Genomic DNA, 15,249 nt, shown 5'->3' on the forward strand with positions numbered 1-15,249 from the left:
GTGGTATAAGCCCTCTTGAAGGAGGTCACCATTAGCCCCATCATAGAGCCGCCAAGCAGACAGAAATAGCAGAAAAAGTATACCAAAGAAATTCTCGCATAGTTAAGAAAGTTATAGGATCCACCAGAGATTTCTTAACTTGCGGATCTGGAAAAGGGACTGAGAGACCCTAGGGAATTTGACTTTGAAGGCCAGTGGGATTTGATTACAGAACTTCCACAAGACTGTGGAAATAGACTCTTGGAGGACATTAACAAACGCTTGTGACCACCAGGAACCAGGAGAAAGGAGCAGTGACCCCCACAAGTGACTGATCCAGACTTGTCTGTGAGTGTCCAGGAGTCTCCAGCAGATGCTGGGGTCCAGCCTCAGCAGGATCCAGGGGTACCCTCAGGATGAACGGCGTCGGCGAGAAAAAGAGAGAGAGAGAGAGAGAGAGAGAGAGAGAGAAACCAGACTGGGGTGTAGTAGAGTCTGGCAAATCTTTATTTTTTTTTTTTTACTGTAGCTTTTATATTCTAAGTTAGTACATTTTTAAGGGGAAGATAGTTTAATATTACATCAGCTTGTCCTTCACGAAACTAGGGTGTTTCCTGCAACTTCTTTGTGAGAGTCTTATACATTAGCTTCTGGCCTCGGGGCCTATTGACATTTTATGACCTAGGTGAATGCAAAGCTGTTTTCCTGTAATCTATTGTTTAACGAACACAAAGGTCAGTCCTTTTGCAGAAGTTATCAGTTAAATTTATCTAAAAGGTTTACCACACAAAGACTCTGCAGCTCTGGTGAGGCAGCCCCTGTTTAGCATTCCTGTTTAAAGGAACAATTCTAAACTCTTATTTTTCTAAATCTTTAACTATAACCACTTTTAGAATAATATTTTTGTATTCTCTAATAGGGCTTCCTCAACCCCCGAAGGGCTCTGTGCCTATTAGGGCCTTTTGTGTGATCAGGTTCTTTATGCTGTTCATGATTAAGGTGTTGTGAGCAGTCATGTGCATTAGTACGCATTTGCCAAGCAGGCTAGAATGCCAGCAAAGGGGTCTAAATTGAAACACTCCTTTCATCCTGGATAATCTTATAGGATACCGCCATCTGGGGGACATATTGATTAAAGTTCTAAGTTGGTTCTGTTTGGAGAGAGATCAGGGAAGGCCTTCTATCTGTGTCACAGAAATTAGGGAGTAGTCTAATATAGCAAGCATCAGAAAGACAGAGAACATCTTTAAGGTGAGCACTGGGGCAGCTTTTCGAAATCCCTGAAGTCCTGATCTGCCTTGCTTGTCAGGTCTTCTCCTCATGACCTTGTCATGGGTGGGATCTCATGTGCTGGCTCCCGGCAAGCAGAGGTGTGGGTTAGTGGTGCCTGTTGAAGGTTTCGGGGCACTGAATACAGCAGTGCATGCATAAGTCCCTTTGAAGGAGGTGGCCATTACAATCATTACCTCTAACATAGGCCAAACAACAAAGAGGGAACACAGCCCATCCGTCAACAGAAAATTGGATTAAAGATTTACTGAGCAAGGCCTTGCCCATCAGAACAAGACCCAGATTCCCCACAGTCAGTCTCTCCTATCAGAAAGCTTCTAGATAAGCCTACTATCCTTATTCATTAGAGGGCAGACAAAATGAAAACCACAATCACAGAAAACTAACCAAACTGATCACATGTATCACAGCCTTGTGTAAGTCAATGAAAATATGAGACATACCATGTAGGGCCACCTAAGATAAACGAGTATGGTGGAGAGTTATGACAAAACGTGGTCCACTGCAGAAGGTATGGACAGCCACTTCAGTATTCTTGGCTTGAGAACACCATGAACAATATGAAGAGGAAAAAGATAGGACACTGAAAGATGAACTTCCCAAGTCAATAGGTGCCCAATATGCTACTGGAGAAGAGTGGAGAAATAACTCAAGAAAGAATGAAGAGACCAAGCCAAAGAGAAAACAGTGCCTGGTAGTGGATGTGACTGGTGACGGAAGTAAAGTCTGATGCTATAAAGAACAAAATTGCATAGGAACCTGGGATGCTAAATCCATGAATTGAGGTAAATTGGAAATAGTCAAACAGGAGATGGCAAGAGTGAACATCTACCTTTTAGGAATCAGTAAATGAAAATGGACTAGAATGGGCAAATTTAATTTAGATGATCATTATACCTACTACTGTGGGCAAGACTCCCTTATAGAAGAAATGGAATAGCCATCATAGTCAACAAAGGAGTTCAAAATGCCATACTTGGGTGCTCAAAAATGACAGAATGATCTCTTTTCATTTCCAAGGCAAACCATTCAATATCACAGTAATCTAGGTCTATTCCCCAACCACTAATGCCAAAGAAGTTAAAGTTGAACAGTTCTATGATGACCTACAAGACCATCTACAAATAACACCCAGAAAGAGTTCTTTTCATCATAAGGGAGGGGGATACAAAAGTAGGAAGTCAAGAGATACCTGGAATAACAGGCAATTTTGGCCTTGGAGTACAAATGAAGCATGGCAATGGCTAACAGAGTTTTGCCAAGAGAATATACTGGTCTTAGAAAATACCATCTTCCAACAACACAAGAGATGGCTCTACACATGGACATCAGCAGATGACAATACCCAAATCAAATTGATTATATTCTTTGCAGGTGTAGATGGAGAAGCTCTATACAGTCAGGAAAAACAAGATTGGGAGCTGACTGTGGCTCAGATCATGATCTCCTTATTGCAAAACTCAGACTTAAATTGAATAAAGTAGGGAAAACCACTAGGCCACTCAGGTATGACCTAAATCAAATCCCTTATGATTATACAGTGGAAGTGAAAAATAGACCCAAGTGATTAGATCTGATAGAGTGCCTGAAGAACCTAAAAGGAGGTCCATGACATTCTATAGGAGGCAGTGATCAAGACTGCCCCCAAGGAAAAGAAATACAAAAGGCAAAATGGTTGTCTGAGGAGGCCTTACAATATTTGAGCAAAGAAGAGAAGCAAAAGACAAAGGAGAAAAGGAAAGATATACCCATTTGAATGCAGAGTTCCAAAGAATAGCAAGGGCAGTTAAGAAATCTTCCTTAGTGATAAATGCAAAGAAATAGAGGAAAACAATAGAATGATAAAGACTAGAAATCTCTTCAAGAAAGTTAGAGCTACAAGGGAACCTTTCATGCAAAGATGGGCACAATAATGGATAAAAATGGTATGGACCTAACAGAACCAGAAGATGTTGAGAAGTGGTCAAGAATACAAAGAAGAACTATACAAAAATGATGTTAATGACCCAGATAAGCACGATGGTGAGATCACTCATCTAGAGCCAGACATTCTAAAATGCAAAGTCAATTGGGCCTTAGGAAGCATTGCTACAAACAAAGCTAGTGGAGGTGATGGAATTCCAGTTGAGCTATTTCAAATCCCAAAAGATGATGTAGTTAAAGTGTTGCACAAATATGGCAGAAAAATTTGAAAACTCAGCAGTGGCCACAGGACAAGAAAAGGTCAGTTTTCATTCCAATCCCAAAGAAAGGCAATGCTAAAGAATGTTCAAAATAACCACACAATTGCACTCATCACACACACTAGCAAAGTAATACTCAAAATTCTGTAAGCTAGGCTTCAACAGTATGTGAACCATGAACTTCCAGATGTTTCAAGCTGGATTTAGAAAAGCCAAAGGGATCAGAGATTAAATTGCCAATATCTGTTGGATCACAGGCAAAGCAAGAGAGTTCCACAAAAACATCTACTTCTGCTTTATTGACTACACCAAAGCCTTTGACTCTGTGGATCACAACACAGTCTGGAAAATTCTTAAAGAAATGGGAATACCAGACCACCTTATCTTTCTCCTGATAAATCTGTATACAGGTCAGGAAGCAACAGTTAGAACCAGACATGGAACAACAAACTGGCTCCATATTGGAAAAGAGGTACGTCAAGGCTATATATTGTCACCGTGCTTATTTAACTTATATACAGAGTACATCGTGTGAAATGCCAGGCTGGATGAAGCACAGCCTGGAATTGATATTCCTGGAAAAAATATCAATCACCTCAGATATGCAGAAGACACCACCATGGCAGAAAGTGAAGAGAAACTAAAGAGCCTCTTGATGAAAGTGAAAGAGGAGAGTGAAAACATTAGTTTAAAACACAACATTCAAAAAGCTAAGATCATGGCATCCAGTCCTATTACTCCATGGCAAATAGATAGGGAAACAATGGAAACAGTGACAGACTTTATTTCCTTGGGCTCCAAAATCACTGCAGATGTTGACTGCAGCCATGAAATGAAAAGATGCTTGCTGCTTGGAAGAAAAGCTATGACCAACCTAGACTGCATATTAATAAGCAGAGATATTACTTTGCCAACAAAGTACCATCTAGTCAAAGCTACGGTTTTTTCCAGTAGTCATGTATGGATGTGGAAGTCGGATCATAAAGAAAGCTGAGGGCCAAATAATTGATGTTTTTAAACTGTGGTGTTGGATAAGACTCTTGAGAGTCCCTTGGACTGCAAGGAGTTCAAACCAGTGAATCCTAAAGGAAATCAGTCCTGAATATTCATTGGAAGGACTGATGCTAAAGCTGAAGTCCAATTCTTTGGCAAAGAACTGACTCATTCTGGGATGAGACTGAAGGCAGGAGCAGAAGGGGATGACAGAGGATGAAATGGTTGGATGACATCACAGACTCGTTGGGCATATGTTTGAGCATTCTCCAGTAGTTGGTGATGGACAGGGAAGCTGTTGTGTTGCAGTCCATGCAGTCACAAAGTGTCAGACACTACTGAGCAACTGAATTGAACTGATGCACACATACACACACGCATATGCATACAATCATATGTAAGTAGTTTTTCTGGGTCAAGGTCTTCAGGTATAAGTTATACACTGTGGGTCATGAATACCGTGCTGATTCTTAGCTATGGTTGTGGGTCTACCTACACCCTTTTGCCCTCAGCTTTGTGATACTGAGGCTGGAACTCTGCAAACCACTTTTCTGCATTATCAGCTCTCCATGGTAAACTACATTAATAGGAAATGCTAGAAGGAGGCTGGGAGGCTTGGAACTCTTTCCTTCCCCCACCTTTGGGGGTGGTGGGTAGGGGAGGGGGCTTCTCTTTCTTGTGGGAATTGTCATAGCAACCCTTCCTCAGAGCAGCAGCAGCCACAACAGCAGCGTTTTTTTCTGTCAGCATCTGAATCCAACTTGCAGTCTTTCTACTAACAACACAGCAGGACTGATCTCAATGCAGCTCCCTCCACATGTCAGCTCAGAGGTCTGAGTCCCTGTCCCTGTGGTGCCTCCCCCCGAACTCAGAGATGCCACCCAGAGCCAAGCACGGTGCCCTTCCCTGAGGGTAGCACCTCAGCAGCCCAGGGACCCCTCCCCAGGCTTCTAGGCCCAGTAAGTCCAGGCTCGACATCTGCTTGTCCAGATGTAGATGTCACAGCTGCCTCCTGGAATTGCTCCTTCCAAAATATTGCTCCTTCCAAAAATTTCTCCTTCCAAACTTTTCCCTTTTCAGTTGCCAACAACTTTACACTGAATTAATATGTTTAAAAACATTTCTCTGTTAAAATAAACCAACATAATTTCTATCTCCAGGCTGAACTCTGATCCAGATATTATACAGAAAACTCAGAAATTTCATAGCCTTATTAGTGCAATGAAAGGTAGAAAAATGAAGCTTTAGTGCACAAATAGGAAATAAAGCTTTCTAAAATCTCAGCTGTTAAATGAGATGATCTAGTTATCTTATTAATAATGATAATTAAAGAACTATCAATGAAACAGGTTTCCAGATGAGGGTCATCTTCGTTTATCCCCAAGGACTCCTTAAAAACAAGCATGTATAACACCAGGTGCAGACTTCCTACCTATATTTCCAAACCTCTGATTTCTAACTGCCTCCTCAATAGACATCTTCATTTGCATTGTTAAATGGCTTCCCTGGTGGCTCAGATGGTAACTACTCCATCTACAATGTAGGAGAACCAGGTGAAATCCCTGGGTCAGGAAGATCCCCTGGAGAAGAAAATGTCTACCCACTCCAGTTTTCTTGCCTGTAGAATTCCAAGGCCTGTCGGGTTTTAGTCTATGGGGTTGCAAAGAGTTGGATTTAACTGAGCAACTGACACTTTCACTTTCATTGGCATGTGTATATCAAATTTTATCTGAATGTTTGAGGCTAATTACTCTTCATCATTTACCTCCTTGTCTTCCCTGCTGTTTGCTCATTATATTGTCCCCATTCAGGTCATCTATTTCCCCCCCTTAATTTCTTTTCTCAAAATGTTTTGTGATTCTCTTCCCAGAACCCAGTGTGTCACAGTACATTATTCTCCATAATCTTTTGATTGTATATGATAAGCAAAATATACCTTTAATCTGTTTACAGAATGTTCCCTATACCTTCTTGCCTTAAAAAAAAAAATCAGTTTCATCCCTAATGATACCATTTCATAGATTTCTAAATTGGGGGTGGGGTCCTCTGTGTTCAAAACCCAGTCTAGATGCTTCCCTGTGATTCAGTTCTCAATTAACCAACTTTTTGTGCACTCCTAAATGTTATATGGTCACTATATATCTCATGTGCTTTCAAGTATGGGGCACATATATTTTCCTTGTTTCTAAAGCAACTTCCAGAGAACTCCAGACTTTCAAATGCATGTATTACAGGTAAACCTTGTCTGGTTTGCAATGTCTTCCATGGACCTCTAGTTGACTCCTCACATCCAATCTTCCCTGATGTTTTCCTTGCATTGTTTCTGCCAACGTTATCACTGCACGGATTTATTCTTCAGCTTTTGCTGAGTTAATATTTTTTCTTAAACAGTGTGATTCTTTGTCACTTGGGTGCTTACAATCCTTGAGGGGCTCTTCAATGTAAAATCTAGGCTTTAAACTTTCATTTATCTCTACAGCCTCATCTGTCACAAAGTCTACTTAATTGATGTGGAACACTAGTTCCAAGACTAATTAAACTTCTAAAATTAAAAGAATATTTTTGGTTTACATTTCTTAAATTAAAAACATATTTTCTTGACTTTGAGCAATAAAAAATGTTGCTGAATACCACTTTAATGAATGCCCTCCTTTCTTCATTTTACCAGTTATGTTTTACTTAACAGTAAGGATTGCTGTTTGGTAGAACTTTCCTGTTTTCTCAATTCTGGATTAGGCAATTTCTCCATATTTCTATATATTGTTGGGGTAATTTTGTAGGATTATAATTCTGCTTTAATTATCTTTCCACAAAGCTATAATATCTTTATAAGTGAGAATCTTATTGAAATGTATACTTCCAGTATCCAGGGGCCAAAAAAAGATCGATATACTCATAACAATGCAAAAAATGAAGAATTATCCAACTAAGCAAATAAACTGGGCTGTTTCAAGCAAATACCCAAGAATCAGGGATTTGAAATAGAAATTTCCAAATACCTATGAAGACTACACACATTCATATTTATAAAAATTTATATTCAATCACTAGCATTTACCAAATAACCAAAGAATACTCAAAAGTTGTGAATGAAACTACACAGTTGTTAAATGCATGAAGAGATGTTTAGCCACATTTATTTATTTAAAGCACATTGAAACATTACTTTTCATTTATCATATTGAAATTGTTTAAAAAGCTATGTGAAATTTTGTGGACCAGAAATATGGCTAATGAGAAATGCTGGTCTGGGTGAAGCACAAGATGGAATCGAGATTGCCTGGAGAATTATCAGTAACCTCAGATATGCAGATGACACGACCCTGGTGGCAGAAAGCAAAGAGGAACTAAAGAGCCTCTTGATGAAAGTGAAAGAGGAGAGTGAAAAAATTAGCTTAAAACTCAACATTCAAAAAACTAAGCTCATGGCATCTGGTCCCATCTCTTCATGGAAAATAGATGGGGAAACAGTGGAAACAGTGACAGACTATTTTGGGGGCTCCAAAATCACTGCAGATGGTGATTACAGCCATGAAATTAAGAGACTTGCTTCTTCGAAGAAAAGTTATGGCCAACCTAGATAGCATGTTAAAAAGCAGAGACATTAATTTGCCAACAAAGGTTTATCTAGTCAAAGCTATGGTTTTTCCAGTAGTCATGTATGGCTGTGAGAGTTGGACCATAAAGGAAGCTGAGCACTCAAGAATTGATTGTTTTGAACTGTGGTGTTGGAGAAGACTCTTGAGATCCAACCAGTCCATCTCAAAGAAATAAATCTGGAATATTCATTGGAAGGACTGATGCTGAAGCTGAAATACTTTGGCCACCTGATGCAAGGAACTGATTCATGTGAAAAGACCCTGATACTAAGAAAGACTGAAGGCAGGAGGAGAAGGGGATGACAGACGATGAGATGGTTTGATGGCATCACTGACTCAATGGATGTGAGTTTGAGTAAACAGTGGGAGTGGGCAATGGACAGGGAGGACTGGTGTGTTGCAGTCCATGGGGTCGCAGACCCAGACATGACTGAGCGACTGAACTGAGCTGAACTGAATATGGCTAATGAGTATGTTCACACATTTCTGTTGGGAGAATAAATTGGTACAACATTTTTGGTAAAGTTTATGTAATATCTATAAAACCTACAAATGCACATACTCTTATTGCTAAGTTATTCAATTTCTAGAGATTGATTCTACAGATTTAGATTCTCAGGTATAAATGAGTAGTTTATTAATATACATGACTACAGTGTACTACTAGTTTACTAATATATTAGACAATATTGTTTCTCAAACAAAAGGTATAGAATAAAATAAATCATGGTACCCCATAGAGAAAGTGAAAGTGAAAATTCTTCAGTCGCGTCTGACTTTTTGAGACCCCATGGACTATACAGTCCATGGAATTTTACAGACCAAAATACTGGAGTAGGTAGCCTTTCCCTTTCCAAGGGATCTTCCCAACACAGGGATCGAACTCAGGTCTCCCACATTACAGGCAGATTCTTTACCAGCTGAGCCACAAGGGAAGCCCAGTATACCGTAGAGTACAAGGCAATTATAAAATATGATTAAGAAACTTCTTAAGAATGGATAGAAAATTATCCACATGATAGTTAACTTATTAAAAGAGAGGTGCAGAAAAAATATAAAAGACACTATCTTTTGTATAACTTGGGCACTAAATAGGTTGATAATAGTAAAGGTACATACTGTTTATGTTATTTTATATCCATGTAGTATGAATATTTTAACAATACTAAGTCTTCCAATCTGTGGGCTCTTTTTCCATTTATTTGGATCTTTTTTGATTTTTTTTAACAATGTTTTGTAGTTTTTAGTGTACAAATTTTTCAACTCCTTGGTCAAGTTTACTCCCAAGTATTTCATCCTTTTAGAGGCTTCAGTAAATGGAACAGTTTTCCTAATTTCCTGGTGGATTGGTCCTGGCTAGTGTATAGTAATGCAACTGCTGATTGAGTGATGTTTTGTACCCTGCAAAACTAGTTCTGTTTTTATTTTTCTTTTCTTTTGGAGTCATTCAATTCAGTTCAGTCGAGCAGTCATATCTGACTCTGTGCGACCCCATGAACAGCAGCCCAGCGGGACTCCGTGTCCATCACCAACTGCCAGAGTCTACCCAAACCCATGTCCATTGAATTGGTGATGCCATCCAACGATCTCATCCTCTGTTGTCCCCTTCTCCTCCTGCCCCCAATCCCTCCCAGCATCAGGGTCTTTTCCAATGAGTCAACTCTTCACATCAGGTGGCCAAAGTACTGGAGTTTCAGCTTCAGCATCAGTCCTTCCAATGAACACCCAGGACTGATCTTCTTTAGGATGGACTGGTTGGATCTCCTTGCAGTCCAAGGGACTCTCAAGAGTCTTCTCCAACACCACAGTTCAAAAGCATCAATTTTTCAGCACTCAGCTTTCTTTATAGTCCAACTCTCACATCCATACATGACTACTGGAAAAACCATAGTCTTGACTAGATGGACATTTGTTGACAAAGTAATGTCTCTGCTTTATAATATGATGTCTAGGTTGGTCATAATCCTCCTTCCAAAGAGTAAGCATCTTTTAATTTCATGGCTGCAGTCACCAGCTGCAGTGATTTTGGAGCCCGCCCCCAAAAAAGTCAACCACTGTTTCCCCATCTATTTGCAATGCCATAGTAATGGGATGCCACGAACTTAGTTTTCTGAATGTTGAACTTTAAGCCAACTTCTTCACTTTCCTCTTTCACTTTCTTCTAGAGGCTCTTTAGTTCCTTTTCAATCTCTGCCATGAGGGTGGTGTCATCTGCATATCTGAGGTTATTGATATTTCTCCTGGCAATCTTGATTCCCGGTTGTGCTTCCTCCAGCCCAGTGTTTCTCATGATGTACACTGCATATAAAATAAATAAACAGGGTGACAATATACAGTCTTGACGTACTCCTTTTCCTATTTGGAACCAGTCTATTGTTCCACGTCCAGTTCTAACTGTTGCTTCCTGACCTGCATACAGGTTTCTCAAGAGGCAGATCAGGTGGTTTGGTATTTCCATCTCTTTCAGAATTGTTCACAGTTTATTGTGATCCCCACAGTCAAAGGTTTTGGCATAGTCAGTATAGCAGAAATAGATGTTTTTCTGGATCTCTCTTGCTTTTTCTATGATCCAGCGGATGTTGGCAATTTGATCTCTGGTTCCTCTTCCTTTTCTAAAACCAGCTTGAACATCTGGAAGTTCACGGTTCACATATTGCTGAGGCCGAGGCCTGGCTTGGAGAATTTTGAGGATTACTTTACTAGCGTATGAGATGAGTGCAATTGTGTGGTAGTTTCCAATTGCCTTTCTTAGGGATTGGAATGAAACTGACCTTTTCCAGCTCTGTGGCCACTGCTGAGTTGTCCAAATTTACTGACATTTTGAGTGCAGCACTTTCACAGCATCATCTTTTAGGATTTGAAATAGCTCAGCTGGAATTTCATCACCTCCACTAGCTTTGTTTATAATGATGCTTCCTAAGGCCCACTTGACTTCACATTTCAGATGTCTGGCTCTAGGTGATTGTGAGTGATCACACCATTGTGATTATCTGGGTCATGAAGATCTTTTTACAGATCTGGGTATTCTTGCCACCTCTTCTTAATATCTTCTGCTTCTGTTAGGTCCATATCATGTCTGTCCTTTATTGAACACATCTTTGCATGAAATATTCCCTTGGTATCTCTAATTTTCTTGAAGAGATCTCTAGTCTTTCCCATTCTACCTTTTTTTACTCTATTTCTTTACACTGATCACTGAGGAAGGCTTTCTTATCTCTTCTTGCTATTCTTTGGAACTCTGCATTCAAACAGGAATATCTTTCCTTTTCTCCTTTGCTTTTCACTTCTCTTCTTTTCACAGCTATTTGTAAGACCTGCTCAGACAGCCATTTTGTTTTTTTGAATTTCCTTTTCTTGGGGATGGGTCTTGATCCCTGTCTTCTGTGCAATGTCACAAACCTCCATCCATAGTTCATCAGGTACTCTGTCTATCTCGCTTAAATATATTTCTCGCTTCCACTGTGTAATCATAAGGGATCTGATTTAGGTCATACCCCAATGGTCTAGTGGTTTTCCCAACTTTCTTCAATTTCAGTCTGAATTTGGCAATAAGGAGTTTATGATCTAAGCCACAGTCAGCTCCTGGTCTTGTTTATGCTGACTGCATAGAGCTTCTCCATGTTTAGTTGCAAAGAATATAATCATTCTGATTTCGGTGTTGAACATCTGGTGATGCCCATATGTAGAGTCTTCTCTTGTGTTGTTGGAAGAGGGTGTTTTCTATTACCAGTGCATTCTCTTGACAAAACTCTATTAACCTGTGCCCTGCTTCATTCTGTACTCCAAGGCCAAATTTGCCTGTTACTCCAGGTGTTTCTTGACTTCCTACTTTTGCATTCCAGTCACCTATAATGAAAAGGACATCTTTTTTTGGTGTTAGTTCTAGAAGGTCTTGTAGATCTTCAGAAAACCATTCAACTTCAGCTTCTTCAGGGTTACTGGTCACGGCATAGACTTGAATTGCCATGATAATGAATGGTTTGCCTTGGAAAAGAACAGAAACATTCTGTAGTTTTTGCGATTGCATCCAAGTACTGCATTTCGAACTCTTTTGTTGACTATGATGGCTACTCCATTTCTTCTAAGGGATTCCTGCCCATGGTAGTAGATATAATGGTAATCTGAGTTAAGTTCTCCCATTCCAGTCTGTCTTAGTTTGCTGATTCCTAGAATGTCAATGTTCACTCTTATCTTCTCCTGTTTGACCACTTCCTGTTCGCCTTGATTCATGGACCTGACATTCCAGATTCCTATGCAATATTGCTCTTTACAGCATTGCACCTTGCTTCTATCCCAAGTCCCATCCACAACTGGGTGTTGTTTTTGTTTTAACTCCATCCCTTCAATCTTTCTGGAGTTATTTCTCCACTGTCTCCAGTAGCATATTGGGCACCTACCAACCTAGGAATTCATCTTTCAGTGTACTATCTTCTTGCCTTTTCATACTGTTCATGGGATTCTCAAGGCAAGAATACTGAAGTGGTTTGCAATTCCCTTCTCCAGTGGACCACATTCTGTCAGACCTCTCCACCATGACCCGTCTGTCTTGGGTGGTCCCACATGGCATGGCTTAGTTTCATTGAGTTAGACAAGGCTGCGGTCCATGTGATCAGATTGGCTAGTTGTCTGTCCTTTCCTTGTTCCTCATCTTAGATGAAAAGCTTTCAAAAAAAAAAAAAAAAAAAGAAAGAAAGAAAAGCTTTAATTCTTTCCGCATAAAGTATGATAGTAGCTGTAAGATTTTCATATATGCATATATAGTTTTTATTAGGTTCAGATTATTTCCTCCTATTAATTGTTTGTAGAGTGTTTCTATTATAAAATGTGTTTAATTTTGTCAAAAACTTTTTCTGCATTAATTGATATGATAATGTAAGTTTTGACCCTCCTTCTGTTAACGTGGTTTATTACATCAATTAATTTTCATATATAGAACCATCCTTATATTAGGTATAAATCCCACCTGGTCATAATATATGTTGTTAATTCAGTTTGCTAGTATTTATTTATTTTATTTTATTTTTTCTTTCTTTCTTAGTATTATTATTATTATTATTTTGGTCAAAATTAATCAGTCACATTGGTCATTTCTTCTCTCCTTGTATCTTTGCTAGGTTCTTATGTCAGAGTAGGGCTTCTCTGATGGCTCAGTTGGTAAAGAATCCATCTGCCTGCAATTCCTGGGTTGGGAAGATCCCCTGGAGAAGGGAAAGGCTACCCACTCCAGTATTCTAGTCTGGAGAATTCCATGGACAGTCCATGGGGTCGAAAGAGTCGGACAGGACTGAACGACTTTCACTTTCACTATGTAAGGGTAATACTGGCCTCATAGAATAAGTTTGGCAGTGTCTTCTCCTTTTTCATGTTATGAAGCTACCTAGTATTTTCATTGTTGAAAGTCTTTTGGTTAATGCTTCCATCTCTCTAGTAATAGATCAGTCTAGAGTTTTAATTTATTCATGATTTTTATTTATTTATTTATTTTTTTAAATTTTTTTATTTTTTTTATTTTTCAGTGGGTTTTGTCATACATTGATGTGAATCAGTCATAGAGTTACACGAATTCCCCATCCCGGTCTCCCATCCCACCTCCCTCTCCACCCGATTCCTCTGGATCTTCCCAGCCCAACAGGCCCGAGCACTTGACTCATGCCTCCCACCTGGGCTGGTGGTCTGTTTCACCACAGATAATATACATGCTGTTCTTTCGAAACATCCCACCCTCCCCTTCTCCCACAGAGTTCAAAAGTCTGTTCTGTACTTCTGCGTCTCTTCTTCTGCCATGCATATAGGGCCATTGTTACCATCTTTCTAAATTCCGTATATATGTGTTAGTATACTGTAATGTTCTTTATCTTTCTGGCTCACCTCACTCTGTATAATGGGCTCCAGTTTCATCCATCTCATTAGAACTGATTCAAATGAATTCTTTTTAACGGCTGAGTAATATTCCATGGTGTATATGTACCACAGCTTCCTTATCCATTCATCTGCTGATGGGCATCTAGGTTGTTTCCATGTCCTGGCTATTATAAACAGTGCTGCGATGAACATTGGGGTGCACGTGTCTCTTTCAGATCTGGTTTCCTCAGTGTGTATGCCCAGAAGTGGTATTGCTGGGTCATATGGTAGTTCTATTTCCAGTTTTTTAAGAAATCTCCACACTGTTTTCCATAGTGGCTGTACTAGTTTGCATTCCCACCAACAGTGTAAGAGGGTTCCCTTTTCTCCACACCCTCTCCAGCATTTATTGCTTGTAGACTTTTGGATAGCAGCCATCCTGACTGGCGTGTAATGGTACCTCATTGTGGGTTTGATTTCCATTTCTCTGATAATGAGTGATGTGGAGCATCTTTTCATATGTTTGTTAGCCATCTGAATGTCTTCTTTGGAGAAATGTCTGTTTAGTTCTTTGGCCCATTTTTTGATTGGGTCATTTATTTTTCTGGAATTGATCCTTGGTAGGTTATATGTTTCTGAGAATTTATCTATTTCTCCTACATAATCTAGTAAATCTAGAAAATCAGCTCTTAGTTTTGTTCACTTTTTTTCTATTTAAAAAAATTCTCAATTTATTTAATATCTGTTTTCATCTTTATTATTTCCTTTTTTTTTTTTTTTCTGTGCAGTTTGGGTTTAATTTGGTCCTTTTTTCATGTTCTTTGTGAAGTAAGTTTAGGTTTTTGATTTGATATATACATTTTTTTTTAAATAGGAGTGTTTACTGCCATAAACTTCTCATATAGTACTGCTTTTGTTGCATACTGTAAGTTTGGTATATGGTATACTTACTTTCAAGTATCTACAGATAGTTTTTCTAAATTCCTTTGTGATTTATTAAAAAAAAATTATTTGTTTTGACTGTGCTGGGTCTTCCCTACTGTGCAGTCTTTTTTCTGGCTGTGACATGCGGGGCTACTCTGGCTGTGGTGTGTGGGTTTCTCATTGCAGTGGCTTCTCTTGTGGACACAGGCTGTAGTGTGCATAGGTTTCAGTAGCTGCGGCTCCTGGGCTCTGGAGCGCAGCCTCAGTAGTTGTGGTTCACGGGCTTAGTTACTCCACAGCGTGTGGGATCTTCTTGAATCAGGGATCGAACCCATGTCTCCTGCATTGGCAAGCAGGTTCTTTACCACTGAGCCACCTGGGAACCCCTGTTTGTGATTTTTTTTTCCTTAAAATCATTGGTTGTTTATGACTTTGTTAAT

Source organism: Muntiacus reevesi, chromosome 5 (assembly GCF_963930625.1).
Source record: "Muntiacus reevesi chromosome 5, mMunRee1.1, whole genome shotgun sequence".
Lineage (NCBI taxonomy): Eukaryota > Metazoa > Chordata > Mammalia > Artiodactyla > Cervidae > Muntiacus > Muntiacus reevesi.